Source organism: Oncorhynchus gorbuscha, unplaced genomic scaffold (assembly GCF_021184085.1).
Source record: "Oncorhynchus gorbuscha isolate QuinsamMale2020 ecotype Even-year unplaced genomic scaffold, OgorEven_v1.0 Un_scaffold_1408, whole genome shotgun sequence".
Taxonomy (NCBI): Eukaryota; Metazoa; Chordata; class Actinopteri; order Salmoniformes; family Salmonidae; genus Oncorhynchus; species Oncorhynchus gorbuscha.
Genome location: NW_025746194.1, coordinates 43,694 through 71,560, shown reverse-complemented (window position 1 = coordinate 71,560; position 27,867 = coordinate 43,694). Strand labels below are relative to the sequence as shown.

Sequence of the window (27,867 nt, the reverse complement as noted above, 5' to 3'; positions counted from 1 at the left end):
AGCTGTTTTTCAGTCTCTCGGTCCCAGCTTTGATGCACCTGTACTGACCTTACATCTGACTGACAGTACACAGAGAGGTACTGATATCCCAGAGAAACTACATTTCCGGAAAACAAAGCCGAATGACTTCCGGAATGTGACACACACAGGAAGAAGCCAACTCGGCTAGTTGTCAAATTAGCAAAAGCTGACTAGCCAGCTAATGTATTGGTGGGAGACCAGTGTCAGTGGTTTTCTGAATAGAGAGCAAATTTGGGTTTTATCATGGTGTTTCCACTGTAGAAAACACTTTAAACGACACCCGAGGGGATTTCACCCCACACTTTCCTCTTGTTCGAGCGCATAAACAAGGTAAGGTCAGCTAGCTACCCTGCTAATTGTAGCCAGTATACTCTACTCACTTTTTGAGCTGACATAGTTAGCGAAGTGGTGTCCAGTTATACTTATATTTCCTTTACTTATTTTGCCTGGAATCGTAGCTAAATAGGTCGCTTCGTCAACTAGCTAACTCTCTTGTTTTTGACAACCAGTCAAGTCTATCTATCTAACGATAGCTAAAAGGGGGGAAGGAATTGGCTAATAATGCATCTTGTTTAGCTGAATGTCAACCAAACAACAGAGATGTCAGTTTGCTAGCAGTGTTAGCTAGTTTGATAACAGAGCACCTTACTAGGGCTGCTGATGAGGTTGTTTTGGCATTGAACTTTAAATCTCTGGTTTCGTCCTCACCGACGACAGTTGCTACTGCCACCAGGGGCAGAGTGGAGAGCTTTCAGAAGTTTGTTTGCCTGTCTAGCTATCATTCCCTGTCCCTCTCCATCCACTTGTTTATTTATTTATATTTTTTATTTTACCTTTATTTTACTAGGCAAGTCAGTTAAGAACAAATTCTTATTTTCAATGACGGCCTGGGAACAGTGGGTTAACTGGTCTAGGAACAGTGGGTTAACTGGTCTAGGAACAGTGGGTTAACTGGTCTAGGAACAGTGGGTTAACTGGTCTAGGAACAGGGGGTTAACTGGTCTAAGGAACAGTGGGTTAACTGGTCTAGGAACAGTGGGTTAACTGGTCTAGGAACAGTGGGTTAACTGGTCTAGGAACAGTGGGTTAACTGGTCTAGGAACAGTGGGTTAACTGGTCTAGGAACAGTGGGTTAACTGGTCTATTTAACTGGTCTAGGAACAGTGGGTTAACTGGTCTAGGAACAGTGGGTTAACTGGTCTAAACAGTGGGTTAACTTCTAGGAACAGTGGGTTAACTACTTTATAACAGTGGGTTAACTTTCAGTGGCAGAACGCCATTTGTACCTTGTCAGCTCGGGGGTTTGAACTCACAACCTTTTGGTTACTAGTCCAACGCTCTAACCACTAGGCTACACTGCCACCCTATTCCCTTTATAGTGCACTACCGTTGACCAGAACCCTATGGCAAATGACCCCCTATTCCCTACATAGTGCACTACTTTATAAAGGTATTAGGGTGCCATTTGGGATGAACACTCATATCCAGGCCCATAGAGCACAGGTCAAAGTAGTGAATTATAAAGGTATTAGGGTGCCATTTGGGATGAAGGGATGAACACTTATATCCAGGACCAAGGACAGTTCACCTGACAATTCATTAACCAGCTGACTAACCATTTTAAAAGGACCAAGGACAATTCACTTGGCAATTCATTAACCAGCTGACTAACCATTTTAAAAGGACCAAGGACAATTCACTTGGCAATTCATTAACCAGCTGACTAACCATTTTAAAAGTTGTGTATAAATATATAATGTTAATGTTATAGAACATTGATTGGTGGGTTGTAGGAGTTAATAACTGTATCTCTCCTGGCATTGGTCGTTTTCTAGGTGTGAATGACCGACGTGGTGTCCCCCACTGCGCTCAGCGAAGTCCAGCTCCGCCTCCTCTGCCACGATGACATAGGCAGCGTCAAGCTGCTGTGCGGTGATTGGTTCCCCATTGAGTGAGTACTGCGCCACACAGCCAATAGCAACACAGGATCGTATCGTGTTCACTAGAGAGAGAGAGCTGAGTGAAACTGTAGTGGTACTTTAACTTGTCTAATAAGAACAGATTTTCACTTTCTGTTTCAAAATTCTTTGCTTTGTTGAGCCCCACTGAACACAACCCAGGACACCTGTCCTCTGTCACCTGTCCTCACCTGTCCCCTGTCACCTTAAAACAGCTGAAGTCTACATCACCTGTTCTAACCTGTCACCTTAATACAGCTGCAGTCTACATCACCTGTCCTCACCTGTCCTCTGTCACCTTAATACAGCTGCAGTCTACATCACCTGTTCTAACCTGTCCCCTGTCACCTTAATACAGCTGAAGTCTACATCACCTGTCGTCACCTGTCCTCTGTCACCTTAATACAGCTGAAGACTACATCACCTGTCATCACCTGTCCTCTGTCACCTTAATACAGCTGAAGTCTACATCACCTGTCCTCACCTGTCCCCTGTCACCTTAATGCAGCTGAAGTCTACATGACCTGTCCTCACCTGTCCCCTGTCACCTTAATGCAGCTGAAGTCTACACCACCTGTCCTCACCTGTCCCCTGTCACCTTAATGCAGCTGAAGTCTACATCACCTCTCGTCACCTGTCCCCTGTCACCTTAATACAGCTGAAGTCTACATCACCTGTCCTCACCTGTCCCCTGTCACCTTAATACAGCTGAAGTCTACATCACCTCTCGTCACCTGTCCCCTGTCACCTTAATACAGCTGAAGTCTACATCACCTGTCGTCACCTGTCCCCTGTCACCTTAATACAGCTGAAGTCTACCTCACCTGTCCCCTGTCACCTTAATGCAGCTGAAGTCTACTCATTCTATTTACCACCTGTACCTTAAGGCATATTAGGCCTATAAGCCATTTAGCGAACGCTTTTATCCCAAGTGACTTAGACATGCATTTTCCATATGAGTGACCACAGCAGGAATCTAACCTCTGAGCCTCACCTGTCCCCCAACAGGTACCCAGACTCATGGTATAATGACATCACATCCAACAAGAAGTTCTTCTCCCTCGCCGCCATCTTCAAGGGAGGCATCGTGGGAATGATCGTAGCTGAGATCAAGGGCCGGACCAAAGTACACAGAGAGGTACGGGTGCTGGGGTAGAGATGGTCCTGACTGACAGTACACAGAGAGGTACGGGTGCTGGGGTAGAGATGGTCCTGACTGACTGACAGTACACAGAGAGGTACGGGTGCTGGGGTAGAGGTGGTCCTGACTGACAGTACACAGAGAGGTACGGGTGCTGGGGTAGAGATGGTCCTGACTGACAGTACACAGAGAGGTACGGGTGCTGGGGTAGAGATGGTCCTGACTGACTGACAGTACACAGAGAGGTACGGGTGCTGGGGTAGAGATGGTCCTGACTGACAGTACACAGAGAGGTACGGGTGCTGGGGTAGAGATGGTCCTGACTGACAGTACACAGAGAGGTACGGGTGCTGGGGTAGAGATGGTCCTGACTGACAGTACACAGAGAGGTACGGGTGCTGGGGTAGAGATGGTCCTGACTGACAGTACACAGAGAGGTACGGGTGCTGGGGTAGAGATGGTCCTGACTGACAGTACACAGAGAGGTACGGGTGCTGGGGTAGAGATGGTCCTGACTGACAGTACACAGAGAGGTACGGGTGCTGGGGTAGAGATGGTCCTGACTGACAGTACACAGAGAGGTACGGGTGCTGGGGTAGAGATGGTCCTGACTGACAGTACACAGAGAGGTACGGGTGCTGGGGTAGAGATGGTCCTGACTGACAGTACACAGAGAGGTACGGGTGCTGGGGTAGAGATGGTCCTGACTGACAGTACACAGAGAGGTACGGGTGCTGGGGTAGAGATGGTCCTGACTGACAGTACACAGAGAGGTACGGGTGCTGGGGTAGAGATGGTCCTGACTGACAGTACACAGAGAGGTACGGGTGCTGGGGTAGAGATGGTCCTGACTGACAGTACACAGAGAGGTACGGGTGCTGGGGTAGAGATGGTCCTGACTGACAGTACACAGAGAGGTACGGGTGCTGGGGTAGAGATGGTCCTGACTGACTGACAGTACACAGAGAGGTACGGGTGCTGGGGTAGAGGTGGTCCTGACTGACTGACTGACAGTACACAGAGAGGTACTGGTGCTGGGGTAGAGATGGTCCTGACTGACTGACAGTACACAGAGAGGTACGGGTGCTGGGGTAGAGATGGTCCTGACTGACTGACAGTACACAGAGAGGTACGGGTGCTGGGGTAGAGATGGTCCTGACTGACTGACAGTACACAGAGAGGTACGGGTGCTGGGGTAGAGATGGTCCTGACTGACTGACAGTACACAGAGAGGTATGGGTGCTGGGGTAGAGATGGTCCTGACTGACTGACTGACAGTACACAGAGAGGTACGGGTGCTGGGGTAGAGATGGTCCTGACTGACTGACAGTACACAGAGAGGTATGGGTGCTGGGGTAGAGATGGTCCTGACTGACTGACAGTACACAGAGAGGTACGGGTGCTGGGGTAGAGATGGTCCTGACTGACTGACAGTACACAGAGAGGTACTGGTGCTGGGGTAGAGATGGTCCTGACTGACTGACAGTACACAGAGAGGTACGGGTGCTGGGGTAGAGATGGTCCTGACTGACTGACAGTACACAGAGAGGTATGGGTGCTGGGGTAGAGATGGTCTGTGAATGTAGTCCATATTGAACATGTTGGAAGAGATGTCTGTTATAGACTGTGAATGTACCCCATATTGAACATGTTCTCAGGAGAGATGTCTGTTATAGACTGTGAATGTAGTCCATATTGAACATGTTGGAAGAGATGTCTGTTATAGACTGTGAATGTACCCCATATTGAACATGTTGGAAGAGATGTCCATTATAGTCTGTGAATGTAGTCCATATTGAACATATTGTTGGAAGCTGAATGTATTGACAGACAGTAGTTAGTGGGGTCATATTAAAGTCAGGGTTGGGGTCACATTAAAGTCAGGGTTGGGGTCACATTAAAGTCAGGGTTGGGGTCACATTAAAGTCAGGGTTGGGGTCACATTAAAGTCAGGGTTGGGGTCACATTAAAGTCAGGGTTGGGGTCATATTAAAGTCAGGGTTGCGGTCATATTAAAGTCAGGGTTGGGGTCATATTAAAGTCAGGGTTGGGGTCATATTAAAGTCAGGGTTGGGGTCATATTAAAGTCAGGGTTGGGGTCATATTAAAGTCAGGGTTGGGGTCATATTAAAGTCAGGGTTGGGGTCATATTAAAGTCAGGGTTGGGGTCATATTAAAGTCAGGGTTGGGGTCAATCCCTTTTAAATGTCAGTTCACTCAGGAGGAACACATCCATTCCAATAGTTTTCTATGAGGATCATTTGGAATCTGAAGTTTTACTATTACTATCTGTAATGTGGGGTAAATGGGTTTGATCATAGTCGTTGTGTTACTATCTGTAATGTAAATGGGTTTGAGCCCAACACTGATCATAGTAGTTGTGTTACTATCTGTAATGTAAATGGGTTTGAGCCCAACACTAATCATAGTAGTTGTATTACTATCTGTAATGTAAATGGGTTTGATCATAGTAGTTGTATTACTATCTGTAATGTAAATGGGTTTGAGCCCAACACTGATAATAGTAGTTGTATTACTATCTGTAATGTAAATGGGTTTGAGCCCAACACTGATCATAGTATTTGTGTTACTATCTGTAATGTAAATGGGTTTGATCATAGTAGTTGTGTTACTATCTGTAATGTAAATGGGTTTGATCATAGTAGTTGTGTTACTATCTGTAATGTAAATGGGTTTGAGCCCAACACTGATCATAGTAGTTGTATTACTATCTGTAATGTAAATGGGTTTGAGCCCAACACTAATCATAGTAGTTGTATTACTATCTGTAATGTAAATGGGTTTGATCATAGTAGTTGTATTACTATCTGTAATGTAAATGGGTTTGATTATAGTAGTTGTATTACTATCTGTAATGTAAATGGGTTTGATCATAGTAGTTGTATTACTATCTGTAATGTAAATGGGTTTGAGCCCAACACTGATAATAGTAGTTGTATTACTATCTGTAATGTAAATGGGTTTGATCATAGTAGTTGTATTACTATCTGTAATGTAAATGGGTTTGAGCCCAACACTGATAATAGTAGTTGTATTACTATCTGTAATGTAAATGGGTTTGATCATAGTAGTTGTATTACTATCTGTAATGTAAATGGGTTTGAGCCCAACACTGATAATAGTAGTTGTATTACTATCTGTAATGTAAATGGGTTTGAGCCCAACACTAATCATAGTAGTTGTGTTACTATCTGTAATGTAAATGGGTTTGATCATAGTAGTTGTATTACTATCTGTAATGTAAATGGGTTTGATTATAGTAGTTGTATTACTATCTGTAATGTAAATGGGTTTGAGCCCAACACTAATCATAGTAGTTGTATTACTATCTGTAATGTAAATGGGTTTGATCATAGTAGTTGTATTACTATCTGTAATGTAAATGGGTTTGATTATAGTAGTTGTATTACTATCTGTAATGTAAATGGGTTTGAGCCCAACACTGATAATAGTAGTTGTATTACTATCTGTAATGTAAATGGGTTTGATTATAGTAGTTGTATTACTATCTGTAATGTAAATGGGTTTGAGCCCAACACTGATAATAGTAGTTGTATTACTATCTGTAATGTAAATGGGTTTGATCATAGTAGTTGTATTACTATCTGTAATGTAAATGGGTTTGAGCCCAACACTGATAATAGTAGTTGTATTACTATCTGTAATGTAAATGGGTTTGAGCCCAACACTAATCATAGTAGTTGTATTACTATCTGTAATGTAAATGGGTTTGATCATAGTAGTTGTATTACTATCTGTAATGTAAATGGGTTTGATTATAGTAGTTGTATTACTATCTGTAATGTAAATGGGTTTGAGCCCAACACTGATAATAGTAGTTGTATTACTATCTGTAATGTAAATGGGTTTGATCATAGTAGTTGTATTACTATCTGTAATGTAAATGGGTTTGAGCCCAACACTGATAATAGTAGTTGTATTACTATCTGTAATGTAAATGGGTTTGAGCCCAACACTAATCATAGTAGTTGTATTACTATCTGTAATGTAAATGGGTTTGATCATAGTAGTTGTATTACTATCTGTAATGTAAATGGGTTTGAGCCCAACACTAATCATAGTAGTTCTGTTTCCAGTAGTGCTGTTAGTTCCACATCCCTGTCACTCACATTCCTTAGGAACATTCTGAAATGGAACACACTGACATTCTACATTCTGTTTATAGTCTCCTACTAATTAGACCTGAAGCAGCTGTAGGGGGGGGGGGGGAGGGGGGGGGTGGAGGAGGTGGAGGAGGAGGGGAGAGGAGAGAAGGAGGGTGGGGACGAGAGGTGGGGGTGGAGGGGAAGGGGACGAGGGGAGAGGATGGTGGAGGGGAGAGGAGGAGGGTGGGGGTGAGGGGAGAGGAGGAGGAGTGGAGGTGGAGAGGAGGAGGGGGGTGGGGATGGAAGGGTGGAGGAGAAAAGGAGGGTGATAATGGAGGAGGGGGGCATGAGGTGGAGGGGTGTGGGGGATGGAGGGGTATTGAAGAGTAATGGAGAGAGGTGTAGGGGGTTGTGTTGCTCGGTATACATCTGCAGGATGGAGACATCCTAGCCTCTAGATGTCCTGGTGTTAGTCCAGTGTTTATAAGTATTAATAGCTGTGTATAACCTCTCCTCTCTGCAGGATGGAGACATCCTAGCCTCTAGATGTCCTGGTGTTAGTCCAGTGTTTATAAGTAGTTAATAGCTGCTGTATAACCTCTCCTCTCTGCAGGATGGAGACATCCTAGCCTCTAGATGTCCTGGTGTTAGTCCAGTGTTTATAAGTATTAATAGCTGTGTATAACCTCTCCTCTCTGCAGGATGGAGACATCCTAGCCTCTAGATGTCCTGGTGTTAGTCCAGTGTTTATAAGTATTAATAGCTGTGTATAACCTCTCCTCTCTGCAGGATGGAGACATCCTAGCCTCTAGATGTCCTGGTGTTAGTCCAGTGTTTATAAGTATTAATAGCTGTGTATAACCTCTCCTCTCTGCAGGATGGAGACATCCTAGCCTCTAGATGTCCTGGTGTTAGTCCAGTGTTTATAAGTACTAATAGCTGTGTATAACCTCTCCTCTCTGCAGGATGGAGACATCCTAGCCTCTAGATGTCCTGGTGTTAGTCCAGTGTTTATAAGTACTAATAGCTGTGTATAACCTCTCCTCTCTGCAGGATGGAGACATCCTAGCCTCTAGATGTCCTGGTGTTAGTCCAGTGTTTATAAGTATTAATAGCTGTGTATAACCTCTCCTCTCTGCAGGATGGAGACATCCTAGCCTCTAGATGTCCTGGTGTTAGTCCAGTGTTTATAAGTACTAATAGCTGTGTATAACCTCTCCTCTCTGCAGGATGGAGACATCCTAGCCTCTAGATGTCCTGGTGTTAGTCCAGTGTTTATAAGTACTAATAGCTGTGTATAACCTCTCCTCTCTGCAGGATGGAGACATCCTAGCCTCTAGATGTCCTGGTGTTAGTCCAGTGTTTATAAGTACTAATAGCTGTGTATAACCTCTCCTCTCTGCAGGATGGAGACATCCTGGCCTCTAGATTTCCGTGGACACCCAGGTGGCTTACATCCTGAGTCTGGGGGTGGTGAAGGAGTTCAGGAAACATGGAATAGGTAGGTAGACTGCCACATGGAATAGGTAGGTAGACTGCCACATGGAATAGGTAGGTAGACTGCCACATGGAATAGGTAGGTAGACTGCCACATGGAATAGGTAGGTAGACTGCCACATGGAAATAGGTAGGTAGACTGCCACATGGAATAGGTAGGTAGACTGCCACATGGAATAGGTAGGTAGACTGCCACATGGAATAGGTAGGTAGACTGCCACATGGAATAGGTAGGTAGACTGCCACATGGAATAGGTAGGTAGACTGCCACATGGAATAGGTAGGTAGACTGCCACATGGAATAGGTAGGTAGACTGCCACATGGAATAGGTAGGTACACTGCCACATGGAATAGGTAGGTACACTGCCACATGGAATAGGTAGGTAGACTGCCACATGGAATAGGTAGGTAGACTGCCACATGGAATAGGTAGGTAGACTGCCACATGGAATAGGTAGGTAGACTGCCACATGGAATAGGTAGGTAGACTGCCACATGGAATAGGTAGGTAGACTGCCACATGGAATAGGTAGGTAGACTGCCACACTGGCGAGTCACGAGTCATTGAGGTAGTCAAATTCCACATGACCGTGTAGTCACGGTAATTAGGCTTCGCCGAGCTCGTATGCTGCTGATGGGGCAGCAGGGTAGCCTAGTGGTTAGAGCGTTGGACTAGTAACCCGGAAGGTTGCAAGTTCAAATCCCGAGCTGACAAGGTACAAATGTGTCGTTCTGCCCCTAAACAAGGCAGTTAACCCACTGTTCCTAGGTCGTCATTGAAAATAAGAATTTGTTCTTAACTGACTTGCCTAGTTCAATAAAAAGTAAAATAATTCGTAGCCTACCAAACTTTCTAACTGCCTGGTACTTCAGCACTCTATTGTCCCTCTAATCACTCTGACATCAATGCAAATGTATTAGAAAAATCTAATCCAACACTTCATGAGTGCCCATGAGCGCATCATTTCTATAGGCTTTGCAATTGTGGAAGAAAAAAAAAGTGATGGCCTCTAATAAAAAGAGGAGGATCCCATCAGCTTTCTATAGGCTAGTGCTTTTGCTGTTCGTTAGGCCTACTCATCTAGTTGGCTGATAAAGTGAATGTGGAGAGTTTTTCCAATATCTTCAATATGCACCTCGGAATTGGATAAGGACGCTCGCAGGTGCATCTCCGATGTGTCTGTCTTCACTTGTAGCCTGTGAGAAAGACCTTGATCTCGTGACGGAGAGCCATATGAGTGAGAGACGCTTCGGACTGCGCAGCATACTCAGGGAGAAGGTCACAACGCAGCACTCCGGGCCCCAAAAGGCACAGATATATTTTCTTAGGGTGCGTTATGGCCGCAAAGGGGATGCAGCCGTGAAATACGAGGCATTATCAAGTTCTTGTCAATTTGTGAATGAGAGACTATTGGAGTGTGTACAGCCTGCGCAAACAAACTGAGCAGAGCTCAATGTCTTTTAAAGCAAACAAACTGAGTAGAGCTCAATGTCTTTTAAAGCAAACAAACTGAGCAGAGCTCAATGCATTTTAAAGCAAACAAACTTAGCAGAGCTCAATGCCTTTTAAAGTAAACAAACTTAGCAGAGCTCAATGCCTTTTAAAGCAAACAAACTTAGCAGAGCTCAATGCCTTTTAAGCAAACAAACTGAGCAGAGCTCAATGTCTTTTAAGCAAACAAACTGAGTAGAGCTCAATGCCTTTTAAGCAAACAAACTTAGCAGAGCTCAATGCCTTTTAAGCAAACAAACTTAGCAGAGCTCAATGCCTTTTAAGCAAACAAACTGAGTAGAGCTCAATGCCTTTTAAGCAAACAAACTGAGTAGAGCTCAATGCCTTTTAAGCAAAAAAACTGAGCAGAGCTCAATGCCTTTTAAGCAAACAAACTGAGTAGAGCTCAATGCCTTTTAAGCAAACAAACTTAGCAGAGCTCAATGCCTTTTAAGCAAACAAACTTAGCAGAGCTCAATGCCTTTTAAGCAAACAAACTTAGCAGAGCTCAATGCCTTTTAAGCAAACAAACTGAGTAGAGCTCAATGCCTTTTAAGCAAACAAACTGAGTAGAGCTCAATGCCTTTTAAGCAAACAAACTTAGCAGAGCTCAATGCCTTTTAAGCAAAAAAACTGAGCAGAGCTCAATGCCTTTTAAGCAAACAAACTGAGTAGAGCTCAATGCCTTTTAAGCAAACAAACTGAGTAGAGCTCAATGCCTTTTAAGCAAACAAACTGAGTAGAGCTCAATGCCTTTTAAGCAAACAAACTGAGTAGAGCTCAATGCCTTTTAAGCAAACAAACTTAGCAGAGCTCAATGCCTTTTAAGCAAACAAACTGAGTAGAGCTCAATGCCTTTTAAGCAAACAAACTGAGCAGAGCTCAATGCCTTTTAAGCAAACAAACTTAGCAGAGCTCAATGCCTTTTAAAGCAAACATTTTTCAAATCATCATTAGACTCATCACTTCCTTCAAATCATCATTAGACTCATCACTTCCTTCAAATCATCATTAGACTCATCACTTCCTTCAAATCATCATTAGACTCATCACTTCCTTCAAATCATCATTAGACTCATCACTTCCTTCAAATCATCATTAGACTCATCGCTTCCTTCAAATCGTTTGGAGAAAATATTTATATTTTATTCAGCTTTGTTCAATCGTATTCTTCCTATTTAAAAATAATATAAAATATTGCCAGGGAATTCTAAGCATGTCTTGTCTGCTAAGTGAACTAGTGTCGCCCACAGCCATATGGCAGAGCCAGATCAGGGCCTAATAATAACGACAACTCAGAGTACGCTATTCTGTTCTTCTGAAATAGACCACATTCTCTTAATATCATGCTCCTTTAGACCTGTCTAAAATAAATTGTTAATTTATTGTGAAGGTGTAGGCTATATTACATGGATTTATTTGACTTTTTTTTAAATGGCTTGTAGGCTGTGTGTGGGAGCCAGGAGATGCTAAATGTGTTGATGTTATTTAACCTGTCACTCACTGTGAGACCCACAGTTATTTGACTTGGCTTGTAGGCTGTGTCACCGGCAGTTATTTGACTTGGCTTGTAGGCTGTTATTTGCATGACAATTATCGGCTGACAATTTTTGTGACTGCCACAACCCTAGGTACACTCACAGTCTCTCACTCAGTCACTCAGTCACTCACTCAGTCACTCAGTCACTCAGTCAGTCAGTCACTCAGTCAGTCAGTCACTCAGTCAGTCACTCACAGTCACTCACTCTCAGTCACAGTCACTCAGTCACAGTCACTCACTCACAGTCACTCACTCAGTCACTCACTCAGTCACTCACTCAGTCACTCACAGTCACTCACTCAGTCACTCAGTCACTCACTCACATTTACATTACATTTACATTACATTTACATTACATTTAAGTCATTTAGCAGACGCTCTTATCCAGAGCGACTTACAAATTGGTGCATTCACCTTATGACATCCAGTGGAACAGTCACTTTACAATAGTGCATCTAAAACTTAAGGGGGGGGGGTGAGAGGGATTACTTATCCTATCCTAGGTATTCCTTAAAGAGGTGGGGTTTCAGGTGTCTCCGGAAGGTGGTGATTGACTCCGCTGTCCTGGCGTCGTGAGGGAGTTTGTTCCACCATTGGGGGGCCAGGGCAGCGAACAGTTTTGACTGGGCTGAGCGGGAGCTGTACTTCCTCAGTGGTAGGGAGGCGAGCAGGCCAGAGGTGGATGAACGCAGTGCCCTTGTTTGGGTGTAGAGCCTGGAGGTACTGAGGTGCCGTTCCCCTCAGAGCTCCGTAGGCAAGCACCATGGTCTTGTAGCGGATGCGAGCTTCAACTGGAAGCCAGTGGAGAGAACGGAGGAGCGGGGTGACGTGAGAGAACTTGGGAAGGTTGAACACCAGACGGGCTGCGGCGTTCTGGATGAGTTGAAGGGGTTTAATGGCACAGGCAGGGAGCCCAGCCAACAGCGAGTTGCAGTAATCCAGACGGGAGATGACAAGTGCCTGGATTAGGACCTGCGCCGCTTCCTGTGTGAGGCAGGGTCGTACTCTGCGGATGTTGTAGAGCATGAACCTACAGGAACGGGCCACCGCCTTGATGTTGGCTGAGAACGACAGGGTGTTGTCCAGGATCACGCCAAGGTTCTTGGCGCTCTGGGAGGAGGACACAATGGAGTTGTCAACCGTGATGGCGAGATCATGGAACGGGCAGTCCTTCCCCGGGAGGAAGAGCAGCTCCGTCTTGCCGAGGTTCAGCTTGAGGTGGTGATCCGTCATCCACACTGATATGTCTGCCAGTGACTCACAGTCACTCAGTCACTCACTCACAGTCACTCACTCACAGTCACTCACTCACTCACACTCACTCACTCACTCACTCACTCACTCACTCACTCACTCACTCACTCAGTCACTCACTGTCCTGCTACGCTCTTCTTCTCCCCCTCCCAGGCTCCTTGCTGCTGGACAGTCTGAAGGAACACATCTCCACCACGGCCCAGGACCACTGCAAGGCCATCTACCTCCACGTGCTGACAACCAACACCACGGCTATACACTTCTACCACAACAGGTAGGTAGGTAGAGACCTGCTATACACTTCTACCACAACAGGTAGGTAGGTAGAGACCTGCTATACACTTCTACCACAACAGGTAGGTAGAGACCTGCTATACACTTCTACCACAACAGGTAGGTAGGTAGAGACCTGCTATACACTTCTACCACAACAGGTAGGTAGGTAGAGACCTGCTATACACTTCTACCACAACAGGTAGGTAGGTAGAGACCTGCTATACACTTCTACCACAACAGGTAGGTAGAGACCTGCTCTACACTTCTACCACAACAGGTAGGTAGAGACCTGCTCTACACTTCTACCACAACAGGTAGGTAGAGACCTGCTATACACTTCTACCACAACAGGTAGGTAGGTAGAGACCTGCTCTACACTTCTACCAAAACAGGTAGGTAGGTAGAGACCTGCTCTACACTTCTACCACAACAGGTAGGTAGGTAGAGACCTGCTCTACACTTCTACCACAACAGGTAGGTAGGTAGAGACCTGCTCTACACTTCTACCACAACAGGTAGGTAGAGACCTGCTATACACTTCTACCACAACAGGTAGGTAGAGACCTGCTATACACTTCTACCACAACAGGTAGGTAGAGACCTGCTCTACACTTCTACCACAACAGGTAGGTAGGTAGAGACCTGCTCTACACTTCTACCACAACAGGTAGGTAGGTAGAGACCTGCTATACACTTCTAACACAACAGGTAGGTAGGTAGAGACCTGCTCTACACTTCTACCACAACAGGTAGGTAGAGACCTGCTATACACTTCTACCACAACAGGTAGGTAGGTAGAGACCTGCTATACACTTCTACCACAACAGGTAGGTAGAGACCTGCTATACACTTCTACCACAACAGGTAGGTAGGTAGAGACCTGCTATACACTTCTACCACAACAGGTAGGTAGAGACCTGCTCTACACTTCTACCACAACAGGTAGGTAGAGACCTGCTATACACTTCTACCACAACAGGTAGGTAGGTAGAGACCTGCTCTACACTTCTACCACAACAGGTAGGTAGGTAGAGACCTGCTCTACACTTCTACCACAACAGGTAGGTAGGTAGAGACCTGCTATACACTTCTACCACAACAGGTAGGTAGAGACCTGCTATACACTTCTACCACAACAGGTAGGTAGGTAGAGACCTGCTATACACTTCTACCACAACAGGTAGGTAGAGACCTGCTATACACTTCTACCACAACAGGTAGGTAGAGACCTGCTCTACACTTCTACCACAACAGGTAGGTAGAGACCTGCTATACACTTCTACCACAACAGGTAGGTAGGTAGAGACCTGCTCTACACTTCTACCACAACAGGTAGGTAGGTAGAGACCTGCTCTACACTTCTACCAAAACAGGTAGGTAGGTAGAGACCTGCTCTACACTTCTACCACAACAGGTAGGTAGGTAGAGACCTGCTCTACACTTCTACCACAACAGGTAGGTAGGTAGAGACCTGCTCTACACTTCTACCACAACAGGTAGGTAGGTAGAGACCTGCTCTACACTTCTACCACAACAGGTAGGTAGGTAGAGACCTGCTCTACACTTCTACCACAACAGGTAGGTAGGTAGAGACCTGCTATACACTTCTACCACAACAGGTAGGTAGGTAGAGACCTGCTATACACTTCTACCACAACAGGTAGGTAGGTGGAGACCTGCTATACACTTCTACCACAACAGGTAGGTAGGTAGAGACCTGCTATACACTTCTACCACAACAGGTAGGTAGGTAGAGACCTGCTATACACTTCTACCACAACAGGTAGGTAGGTAGAGACCTGCTCTACACTTCTACCACAACAGGTAGGTAGGTAGAGACCTGCTCTACACTTCTACCACAACAGGTAGGTAGGTAGAGACCTGCTCTACACTTCTACCACAACAGGTAGGTAGAGACCTGCTCTACACTTCTACCACAACAGGTAGGTAGGTAGAGACCTGCTATACACTTCTACCACAACAGGTAGGTAGGTAGAGACCTGCTATACACTTCTACCACAACAGGTAGGTAGAGACCTGCTCTACACTTCTACCACAACAGGTAGGTCGTGCTCTACACTTCTACCACAACAGGTAGGTAGGTAGAGACCTGCTCTACACTTCTACCACAACAGGTAGGTAGAGACCTGCTCTACACTTCTACCACAACAGGTAGGTAGGTAGAGACCTGCTATACACTTCTACCACAACAGGTAGGTAGGTAGAGACCTGCTATACACTTCTACCACAACAGGTAGGTAGGTAGAGACCTGCTATACACTTCTACCACAACAGGTAGGTAGAGACCTGCTATACACTTCTACCACAACAGGTAGGTAGGTAGAGACCTGCTATACACTTCTACCACAACAGGTAGGTAGGTAGACCTGCTCTACACTTCTACCACAACAGGTAGGTAGGTAGAGACCTGCTATACACTTCTACCACAACAGGTAGGTAGAGACCTGCTATACACTTCTACCACAACAGGTAGGTAGGTAGAGACCTGCTCTACACTTCTACCACAACAGGTAGGTAGGTAGGTAGAGACCTGCTCTACACTTCTACCACAACAGGTAGGTAGGTAGGTAGGTAGGTAGAGACCTGCTATACACTTCTACCACAACAGGTAGGTAGGTAGAGACCTGCTATACACTTCTACCACAACAGGTAGGTAGGTAGAGACCTGCTATACACTTCTACCACAACAGGTAGGTAGAGACCTGCTCTACACTTCTACCACAACAGGTAGGTAGAGACCTGCTCTACACTTCTACCACAACAGGTAGGTAGGTAGAGACCTGCTCTACACTTCTACCACAACAGGTAGGTAGGTAGAGACCTGCTATACACTTCTACCACAACAGGTAGGCAGGTACAGTTGAAGTCAGAAGTTTACATACACTTAGCTTGGAGTCATTAAAACTAGTTTTTCAACCACTCCACAAATGTCTTGTTAACAAACTATAGTTCAGGCAAGTTGGTTAGGACATGCACGACACAAGTCATTTTTCCGACAAGAGTTTACAGACAGATTATTTCACTTATAATTCATTCTATTACAATTCCAGTGGGTCAGAGGTTCACATACAGTTGAAGAGAAGTACATGAAACAATAATACTAATAATATATACTATATCCACAGTTGAAGTCGGGAAGTTTACATACACCTTTAGCCAAATACATTTAAACTCCGTTTTTCACAATTCCTGACATTTAATCCTAGTAAAAATTCCCTGTTTTAGGTCAGTTAGGAACACCGCTTTATTTTAAGAATGTGAAATGTCAGAATAATAGTAGAAAGAATTATTTATTTCAGCTTTTATTTCTTTCATCACATTCCCAGTGGGTCAGAAGTTTACAGACACTCAATTAGTATTTGGTAGCATTGCCTTTAAATTGTTTAACTTGGGTCAAATGTTTCGGGTAGCCTTCCACAAGCTTCCCACAATAAGTTGAGTGAATTTTGGCCCATTCCTCCTGACAGAGCTGGTGTAACTGAGTCAGGTTTGTAGGCCTCGTTGCTCTCACACACTTTTTCAGTTCTGCCCACAAATGTTCTATAGGATTGAGGTCAGGGCTTTGCTGGCCACTCCCAATACCTTGACTTTGTTGTCCTTAAGCCATTTTTCCACAACTTTGGAAGTATGCTTAGGGTCAATCTCCATTTGAAGACCCTAGATATAGCTACTGGGTGTATATATCTGTTTTTAGATATAGCTACTGGGAGAATGTGTATTTTTAGATATAGCTACTGGGTGACTGTGTGTCTTTAGATATAGCTACTGGGTGTATATGTGTTTGTAGATATAGCTACTGGGTGAATGTGTGTCTTTAGATATAGCTACTGGGTGAATGTGTATTTTTAGATATAGCTACTGGGTGAATATGTGTTTTTAGATATAGCTACTGGGTGAATGTGTATTTTTAGATATAGCTACTGGGTGAATGTGTGTCTTTAGATATAGCTACTGGGTGTATATGTGTTTGTAGATATAGCTACTGGGTGAATGTGTATTTTTAGATATAGCTACTGGGTGAATGTGTGTCTTTAGATATAGCTACTGGGTGAATGTGTATTTTTAGATATAGCTACTGGGTGAATGTGTATTTTTAGATATAGCTACTGGGTGAATGTGTATTTTTAGATATAGCTACTGGGTGAATGTGTGTCTTTAGATATAGCTACTGGGTGTATATGTGTTTGTAGATATAGCTACTGGGTGAATGTGTATTTTTAGATATAGCTACTGGGTGAATGTGTGTCTTTAGATATAGCTACTGGGTGAATGTGTGTCTTTAGATATAGCTACTGGGTGTATATGTGTTTGTAGATATAGCTACTGGGTGAATGTGTATTTTTAGATATAGCTACTGGGTGAATATGTGTTTGTAGATATAGCTACTGGGTGAATGTGTATTTTTAGATATAGCTACTGGGTGAATGTGTGTCTTTAGATATAGCTACTGGGTGAATGTGTATTTTTAGATATAGCTACTGGGTGAATGTGTGTCTTTAGATATAGCTACTGGGTGTATATGTGTTTGTAGATATAGCTACTGGGTGAATGTGTATTTTTAGATATAGCTACTGGGTGAATGTGTGTCTTTAGATATAGCTACTGGGTGTATATGTGTTTGTAGATATAGCTACTGGGTGAATGTGTATTTTTAGATATAGCTACTGGGTGAATGTGTATTTTTAGATATAGCTACTGGGTGAATGTGTATTTTTAGATATAGCTACTGGGTGAATATGTGTTTTTAGATATAGCTACTGGGTGAATGTGTATTTTTAGATATAGCTACTGGTTGTATATGTGTTTGTAGATATACAGTGGGGCAAAAAGTATTTAGCCAGCCAACAATTGTGCAAGTTCTCCCACTTAAAAAGATGAGAGAGGCCTGTAATTTTCATCATAGGTACACTTCAACTATGACAGACAAAATTTGATTTTTTTTTCTCCAGAAAATCACATTGTAGGATTTTTAATGAATTTATTTGCAAATTATGGTGGAAAATAAGTATTTGGTCACCTACAAACAAGCAAGATTTCTGGCTCTCACAGACCTGTAACTTCTTCTTTAAGAGGCTCCTCTGTCCTCCACTCGTTACCTGTATTAATGGCAACTGTTTGAACTTGTTATCAGTATAAAAGACACCTGTCCACAACCTCAAACAGTCACACTTCAAACTCCACTATGGCCAAGACCAAAGAGTTGTCAAAGGAAACCAGAAACAAATTGTAGACCTGCACCAGGCTGGGAAGACTGAATCTACAATAGGTAAGCAGCTTGGTTTGAAGAAATCAACTGTGGGAGCAATTATTAGGAAATGGAAGACATACAAGACCACTGATAATCTCCCTCGATCTGGGGCTCCACACAAGACCTCACCCCTTGGGGTCAAAATGATCAGCAAAAATCCCAGAACCACACGGGGGGACCTAGTGAATGACCTGCAGAGAGCTGGGACTAAAGTAACAAAGCCTACCATCAGTAACACACTACGCCGCCAGGGACTCAAATCCTGCAGTGCCAGACGTGTCCCCCTGCTTAAGCCAGTACATGTCCAGGCCCATCTGAAGTTTGCTAGAGAGCATTTGGATGATCCAGAAGAAGATTGGGAGAATGTCATATGGTCAGATGAAACCAAAATATAACTTTTTGGTAAAAACTCAACTCGTCGTGTTTGGAGGACAAAGAATGCTGAGTTGCATTCAAAGAACACCAAGCATGGGGGTGGGAAACATCATGCTTTGGGGCTGTTTTTCTGCAAAGGGACCAGGACGACTGATCCGTGTAAAGGAAAGAATGAATGGGGCCATGTATCGTGAGATTTTGAGTGAAAACCTCCTTCCATCAGCAAGGGCATTGAAGATGAAACGTGGCTGGGTCTTTCAGCATGACAATAATCCCAAACACACCGCCCGGGCAACGAAGGAGTGGCTTCGTAAGAAGCTTTTCAAGGTCCTGGAGTGGCCTAGCCAGTCTCCAGATCTCAACCCCATAGAAAATATTTGGAGGGAGTTGAAAGTCCATGTTGCCCAGCAACAGCCCCCAAACATCACTGCTCTAGAGGTGATCTGCATGGAGGAATGGGCCAAAATACCAGCAACAGTGTGTGAAAACCTTCTGAAGACTTACAGAAAACGTTTGACCTCTGTCATTGCCAACAAAGGGTATATAACAAAGTATTGAGATAAACTTTTGTTATTGACCAAATACTTATTTTCCACCATAATTTGCAAATAAATTCATACAAAATCCTACAATGTGATTTTCAGGATTTTTTTTCCTCATTTTGTCTGTCATAGTTGAAGTGTACCTATGATGAAAATTACAGGCCTCTCTCATCTTTTTAAGTGGGAGAACTTGCACAATTGGTGGCTGACGATACTTTTTTTGCCCCACTGTAGTTACTGGTTGTATGTGTTTTAAAATGATGATCTAAAAGACATGAATCCCAACAGAGACTTCACGCAGCATCACTACCTACCTTACTACTACTCCATACGAGGGGTGCTGAAGGATGGGTTCACCTACGTACTGTACATCAACGGAGGGCATCCGCCCTGGACGCTCTTATATCCTTTACTACTGGGGGGGGCATCTGCCCTGGACACTCTTATATCCTTTACTACTGGGGGTGGGGGATCCGCCCTGGACACTCTTATATCCTTTACTACTGGGGGTGGGGGAATCTGCCCTGGACACTCTTATATCCTTTACTACTGGGGGGGGGGGAATCTGCCCTGGACACTCTTATATCCTTTACTACTGGGGGTGGGGGGATCTGCCCTGGACACTCTTATATCCTTTACTACTGGGGGGGGGGGATCTGCCCTGGACACTCTTATATCCTTGTTGGTTTGGGGGTACTGGGGGGATTGGTGGGGGGACAAGTGTGTGTGATGTTGATGATTGTTGGTTTGGGGGTACGGGGGATTGGTGGGGGGGACAAGTGTGTGTGATGTTGATGATTGTTGGTTTGGGGGGTACAGGGGGGGGTAGTCTGAGTGTGTGATGTTGGTGATTGTTGGTTTGGGGGGTACAGGGGGGGGGGTGGGTAGGAGTCTGAGTGTGTGTGATGTTGATGATTGTTGGTTTGGGGGGTACAGGGGGGGGGGGTAGGAGTCTGAGTGTGTGTGATGTTGATGATTGTTGGTTTGGGGGGTACAGGGGGGTGTAGGAGTCTGAGTGTGTGTGATGTTGATGATTGTTGGTTTGGGGGGACAGGGGGGGGGGATTGGTGGGGGGACAGTGTGTGTGATGTTGATGATTGTTGGTTTGGGGGGTACGGGGGGGATTGGTGGGGGGACAAGTGTGTGTGATGTTGATGATTGTTGGTTTGGGGGGTACAGGGGGGGGTAGGAGTCTGAGTGTGTGTGATGTTGATGATTGTTGGTTTGGGGGTACAGGGGGGGGTAGGAGTCTGAGTGGGTGATGTTGATGATTGTTGGTTTGGGGGGGTACAGGGGGGGTAGGAGTCTGAGTGTGTGTGATGTTGATGATTGTTGGTTTGGGGGGTACAGGGGGGTGTAGGAGTCTGAGTGTGTGTGATGTTGATGATTGTTGGTTTGGGGGGGGTACAGGGGGGTAGGAGTCTGAGTGTGTGTGATGTTGATGATTGTTGGTTTGGGGGGGTACAGGGGGGAGTAGGAGTCTGAGTGTGTGTAATGTTGGTGATTGTTGGTTTGGGGGGTACAGGGGGAGTAGGAGTCTGAGTGTGCCCATGTGAAGCTCCTGATCTAACTTGTATCATAGCAAGGGGTTGTGGGGACCTTTCGCAGTCAATATTTCTTTGTTTTTATTTGTCATTTATATTTTTATTTCACTTTTTAAATGTGGCGTAGGTTGTGTCGATCAGTGGTAAAATCATCCAAATGTAATGCCTATTTAGAAATGGAAGACGACATCACGTGAAGACTGTGCACGGGTATGTGCACTTCCCCTAGGCACAATTCTGGAATTCAAGCAGGAAGTGGAGATTTGAGTTGGAATTCAAGCAGGAAGTGGAGATTTGAATTGGAATTCAAGCAGGAAGTGGAGAATTGAATTGGAATTCAAGCAGGAAGTGGAGAATTGAATTGGAATTCAAGCAGGAAGTGGAGATTTGAATTGGAATTCAAGCAGGAAGTGGAGAATTGAATTGGAATTCAAGCAGGAAGTGGAGAATTGAATTGGAATTGAATTTGAATTGAATTTGAATTGAACAAGAGTCATTCTTGGCTGTGTTTTCTAGTGACAGGGACATGGTTGTTGCATTCAGTTCTTGTCCATTCTGCAGCCTTCACACAGTCAGTGCCTAATTGAATATATTATCCTTAAAATGTAACCCGTTATATCAATACATTACATATCATAAAATCAACGTTTATTTGTCACGTGCGGCGAATACAACCGATGTTGACCTTACTGTGAAATGCTTACTGACAGGCCCTAACCAACCGGTGTTGACCTCACTGTGAAATGCTTACTGACAGGCCCTAACCAACCGATGTAGACCTTACTGTGAAATGCTTACTGACTGGCCCTAACCAACCGGTGTAGACCTCACTGTGAAATGCTTACTGACTGGCCCTAACCAACCGATGTTGACCTTACTGTGAAATGCTTACTTACAGGCCCTAACCAACCGGTGTTGACCTTACTGTGAAATGCTTACTTACAGGCCCTAACCAGCCGACAGTGCAATTTTTAAGTAAATAATAGATATATAGTTGCCTCAGTCTGGTGTTGACATGTAGTTGTCTCAGTCTGGTGTTGACATGTAGTTGTCTCAGTCTGGTGTTGACATGTAGTTGTCTCAGTCTGGTGTTGACATGTAGTTGTCTCAGTCTGGTGTTGACATGTAGTTGCCTCAGTCTGGTGTTGACATGTAGTTGACTCAGTCTGGTGTTGACATGTAGTTGTCTCAGTCTGGTGTTGACATGTAGTTGCCTCAGTCTGGTGTTGACATGTAGTTGCCTCAGTCTGGTGTTGACATGTAGTTGCCTCAGTCTGGTGTTGACATGTAGTTGTCTCAGTCTGGTGTTGACATGTAGTTGTCTCAGTCTGGTGTTGACATGTAGTTGTCTCAGTCTGGTGTTGACATGTAGTTGACTCAGTCTGGTGTTGACATGTAGTTGTCTCAGTCTGGTGTTGACATGTAGTTGTTTCAGTAATTGATCCCAACCTTGTGTTCCTATGTCCTTGACGGTCCTCTTGCCTCAGTCTGGTGTTGACATGTCCCTGTTGATCCCCCAGAGACTCTACAGTCTGGCCCAGTCTGACATCCGTTGCCTGATCCCCTGGTCCGTTGCATGTAGTTGATCCAAGACTGGGATGACATGCAGGACCATGTGACTCAGGTGGTGTTGACCATGTAGGACCATGTGACAGTCTGGTGTTTAGACATGTAGTTGGACCATGTGACAGTCTGGTGTTGACATGTACAGCAGGACCATCAGTCAGGTGTGTATTAGGGAGGGGGGGTATTGACCATGTGACAGTACAGGTGTGTATTAGGGAGAGTTAGGACCATGTGACAGTACAGGTGTTGACATGGGAGAGGGGGGGGGGTAATCCAGTCTGGTGTTGACAGTACAGGTGTGCCTCCAGTCTGGTGTTGACAGTGGTGTTGGGAGAGGGGGGGGTCCTCAGTCTGGACCATGTGACAGTACAGGTGTGTATTGGGAGGGGGGGGGGGGTAATCCAGTCAGTAGGACCATGTGACATGTAGTTGTCCAGTACAGTAGGACTGTGACAGTACAGGTGTTACATGGGAGAGGGGGGTCCAGTACAGTAGGACCATGTGACAGTACAGGTGTTATTAGGGAGAGGGGGGGGGGGGTCCAGTACAGTAGGACCATGTGACAGTACAGGTGTGTATTAGGGAGAGGGGGGGTATCCAGTACAGTAGGACCATGTGACAGTACAGGTGTGTATTAGGGAGAGGGGGGGGGTAATCCAGTACAGTAGGACCATGTGACAGTACAGGTGTGTATTAGGGAGAGGGGGGTCCAGTACAGTAGGACCATGTGACAGTACAGGTGGTATTAGGGAGGGGGGTATCCAGTACAGTAGGACCATGTGACAGTACAGGTGTGTATTAGGGAGAGGGGGGGGGTATCCAGTACAGTAGGACCATGTGACAGTACAGGTGTGTATTAGGGAGAGGGGGGTAATCCAGTACAGTAGGGTCATGTGACAGTACAGGTGTGTATTAGGGAGAGGGGGGGTATCCAGTACAGTAGGACCATGTGACAGTACAGGTGTGTATTAGGGAGAGGGGGGGGGGGGTCCAGTACAGTAGGACCATGTGACAGTACAGGTGTGTATTAGGGAGGGGGGGGGGTATCCAGTACAGTAGGACCATGTGACAGTACAGGTGTGTATTAGGGAGAGGGGGGTCCAGTACAATAGGACCATGTGACAGTACAGGTGTGTATTAGGGAGAGGGGGGTCCAGTACAGTAGGACCATGTGACAGTACAGGTGTGTATTAGGGAGAGGGGGGGTATCCAGTACAGTAGGACCATGTGACAGTACAGGTGTGTATTAGGGAGAGGGGGGGTCCAGTACAGTAGGACCATGTGACAGTACAGGTGTGTATTAGGGAGGGGGGGGGTATCCAGTACAGTAGGACCATGTGACAGTACAGGTGTGTATTAGGGAGGGGGGGTATCCAGTACAGTAGGACCATGTGACAGTACAGGTGTGTATTTGGGAGGGGGGGGGTATCCAGTACAGTAGGACCATGTGACAGTACATGTGATTAGTCCAGTACAGTAGTGTGACAGTACAGGTGTGTATTAGGGAGGGGGGGGGGGGTCCAGTACAGTAGGACCATGTGACAGTACAGGTGTGTATTAGGGAGGGGGGGGTCCAGTACAGTAGGACCATGTGACAGTACAGGTGTGTATTTGGGAGGGGGGGGTCCAGTACAGTAGGACCATGTGACAGTACAGGTGTGTATTAGGGAGGGGTATCCAGTACAGTAGGACCATGTGACAGTACAGGTGTGTATTTGGGAGGGGGAGTATCCAGTACAGTAAGACCATGTGACAGTACAGGTGTGTATTTGGGAGGGGGGGGGGGTATCCAGTACAGCAGGACCATGTGACAGTACAGGTGTGTATTTGGGAGAGGGGGGTATCCAGTACAGTAGGACCATGTGACAGTACAGGTGTGTATTAGGGAGAGGGGGGGGTATCCAGTACAGTAGGACCATGTGACAGTACAGGTGTGTATTAGGGAGAGGGGGGGTCCAGTACAGTAGGACCATGTGACAGTACAGGTGTGTATTAGGGAGACAGTAGGACCATGTGACAGTACAGGTGTGTATTAGGGAGAGGGGGGGGGGGTATCCACAGTACCGGTGTGTATTAGGGAGAGGGGGTATCCAGTACAGTAGACCATGTGACAGTACAGGTGTGTATTAGGGAGAGGGGGTATCCAGTACAGTAGGACCATGTGACAGTACAGGTGTGTATTAGGGAGAGGGGGGGTCTCCAGTACAGTAGGACCATGTGACAGTACCGGTGTGTATTAGGGAGAGGGGGGTATCCAGTACAGTAGGACCATGTGACAGTACAGGTGTGTATTAGGGAGAGGGGGGGTCCAGTACAGTAGGACCATGTGACAGTACAGGTGTGTATTAGGGAGGGGGGGTCCAGTCAGTAGGACCATGTGACTACAGGTGTGTATTAGGGAGGGGGGGGGGGGTCTCTCAGTTGTCATCTTTGTCTGTCTCTCCCCGGGACTGTCTCTGTATGCACTGACTGTCAAAATTTGGATAAAAGGTCTGCTAAATGGCATATATTATTATTATTATTATTAGTAGGACCATGTGACAGTACAGGTGTGTATTAGGGAGAGGGGGGGGTCCAGTACAGTAGGACCATGTGACAGTACAGGTGTGTATTAGGGAGGGGGTATCCAGTACAGTAGGACCATGTGACAGTATCGGTGTGTATTTGGGAGGGGGAGTATCCAGTACAGTAAGACCATGTGACAGTACAGGTGTGTATTTGGGAGGGGGGGTATCCAGTAAGCAGGACCATGTGACAGTACAGGTGTCTATTAGGGAGAGGGGGGGGGGGTCCCAGTACAGTAGGACCATGTGACAGTACAGGTGTTATTAGGGAGAGGGGGGTATCCAGTCTCACCATGTGACAGTACAGGTGTGTCTTAGGGAGAGGGGGGTCCCTCTCTAGGACCATGTGACAGTACAGGTCTGTATTAGGGAGAGGGGGGGTAATCCAGTCAGTAGGACCATGTGACAGTACTGTTTATCTCTCCCAGTAGGACCATGTCTCTCAGTACCCTGTATTAGGGAGAGGGGGGTATCCCCTACAGTAGGACCATGTTTAGTACTCTCTCCCCTCTCTGTTAGGGAGAGGGGGGGTATCCAGTCTCCCATGTGACTCTGTTTATCTCTCAAATTAACAGTTTATTCTCTCTCCCTCTCTGTTTATCTCTCCCTCTCACCTTCTTTTCTCTCCCCCTCTCTCCCTCTCTCCCCTCTCTGTTTATCTCTCCCTCTCTCTCCCCTCTCTCTTTATCTCTCCCCTCTCTGTTTATCTCTCCCTCTCTCTCCCCTCTCTGTTTATCTCTCCCTCTCTCTCCCTCTCTGTTTATCTCTCCCTCTCTCTTTATCTCTCCCTCTCTCTCCCTCTCTGTTTATCTCTCCCTCTCTCCCCTCTCTGTTTATCTCTCCCTCTCTCTCCCTCTCACCTTCTTTTCTCTCCCTCTCTCCCTCTCTCTCCCTCTCACCTTCTTTTCTCTCCCCTCTCTCCCTCTCTCTCCCTCTCTCACCTTCTTTTCTCTCCCCCTCTCTCCCTTCTCTCCCTCTCTCACCTTCTCGTTTATCTCTCTCTCTCCCTCTCTCTCCCCTCTCTCTCCCCTCTCTCCCTCTCTCACCTTCTTTTCTCTCCCCCTCTCTCCCTCTCTCTCCCTCTCTCACCTTCTTTTCTCTCCCTCTCCCCCTCTCTCCCTCTCTGTTTATCTCTCACCTTCTTTTCTCTCCCTCTCTCCCCTCTCTGTTTATCTCTCCCTCTCTCTCCCCTCTCTGTTTATCTCTCCCTCTCTCTCCCCTCTCTGTTTATCTCTCCCTCTCTCCCTCTCTCTCCCTCTCTCACCTTCTTTTCTCTCCCCCTCTCTCCCTCTCTCTCCCTCTCTCACCTTCTTTTCTCTCCCCCTCTCTCCCTCTCTCCCCTCTCTGTTTATCTCTCACCTTCTTTTCTCTCCCCTCTCTCCCCTCTCTGTTTATCTCTCCCTCTCCCTCCCTCTGTTTATCTCTCCCTCTCTCCCCTCTCTGTTTATCCCCCTCTCTGTTTATCTCTCCCTCTCTCTCCCTCTCTGTTTATCTCTCCCTCTCTCTCCCCTCTCTGTTTATCTCTCCCTCTCTCTCCCCTCTCTGTTTATCTCTCCCTCTCTCTCCCCTCTCTGTTTATCTCTCCCTCTCTCTCCCTCTCTGTTTATCTCTCCCTCTCTCTCCCTCTCTGTTTATCTCTCCCTCTCTCTCCCCTCTCTGTTTATCTCTCCCTCTCTCTCCCTCTCACCTTCTTTTCTCTCCCCTCTCTCCCTCTCTCCCTCTCTCACCTTCTTTTCTCTCCCCCTCTCTCCCCTCTCTCCCTCTCTCACCCCTCTCTCCCTCTCTCACCTTCTCTGTTTATCTCTCCCTCTCTCCCCCTCTCTCCCCTCTCTCTCCCCTCTCTGTTTATCTCTCCCTCTCTCTCCCCTCTCTGTTTATCTCTCCCTCTCTCTCCCCTCTCTGTTTATCTCTCCCTCTCTCTCCCCTCTCTGTTTATCTCTCCCTCTCTCACCTTCTTTTCTCTCCCCCTCTCTCCCTCCTCTCTCTCACCTTCTTTTCTCTCCCCTCTCTCCCTCTCTCTCTCCCTCTCTCACCTTCTTTTCTCTCCCCCTCTCTCCCTCCCTCTCTCACCTTCTTTTCTCTCCCCTCTCTCCCCTCTCTCCCCTTCTGTTTATCTCTCCCTTCTTTTCTCTCCCCCTCTCTCCCTCTCTCTCCCTCTCTCACCTCCTTTTCTCTCCCCCTCTCTCCCTCTCTCTCCCTCTCTCACCTTCTTTTCTCTCCCCCTCTCTCCCCTCTCTGTTTATCTCTCACCTTCTTTTCTCTCCCTCTCTCTCCCTCTCTCTCCCTCTCTCTCCCTCTCTCTCCCTCTCTCCCTCTCTCTCCCTCTCTCTCCCCCTCTCTCCCCCTCTCTCCCCCTCTCTCCCTCTCTCTCCCTCTCTCTCCCTCTCTCACCTTCTTTTCTCTCTCCCTCTCTCTCCCTCTCTCTCCCTTTCTCACCTTCTTTTCTCTCCCTCTCTCTCCCTCTCTCTCCCTTTCTCACCTTCTTTTCTCTCTCCCTCTCTCCCTCTCTCTCCCTCTCTCTCCCTCTCTCACCTTCTTTTCTCTCTCCCTCTCTCCCTCTCTCTCCCTCTCTCTCCCTTTCTCACCTTCTTTTCTCTCTCCCTCTCCCTCTCTCTCCCTCTCACCTTCTTTTCTCTCCCCATGTCTGTTTTTCTTCATGGTTTTCCCCTGTGTTCTTCAGAACCCTCTGACCTCATCTGA

General features: G+C 46.1%; 1 pseudogene; it reads left to right on the top strand.

Annotated features, from left to right (window-relative positions):
* Positions 1 to 142: 142 nt before the first annotated feature.
* Positions 143 to 27,867, top strand: LOC124022740 (annotated as a pseudogene).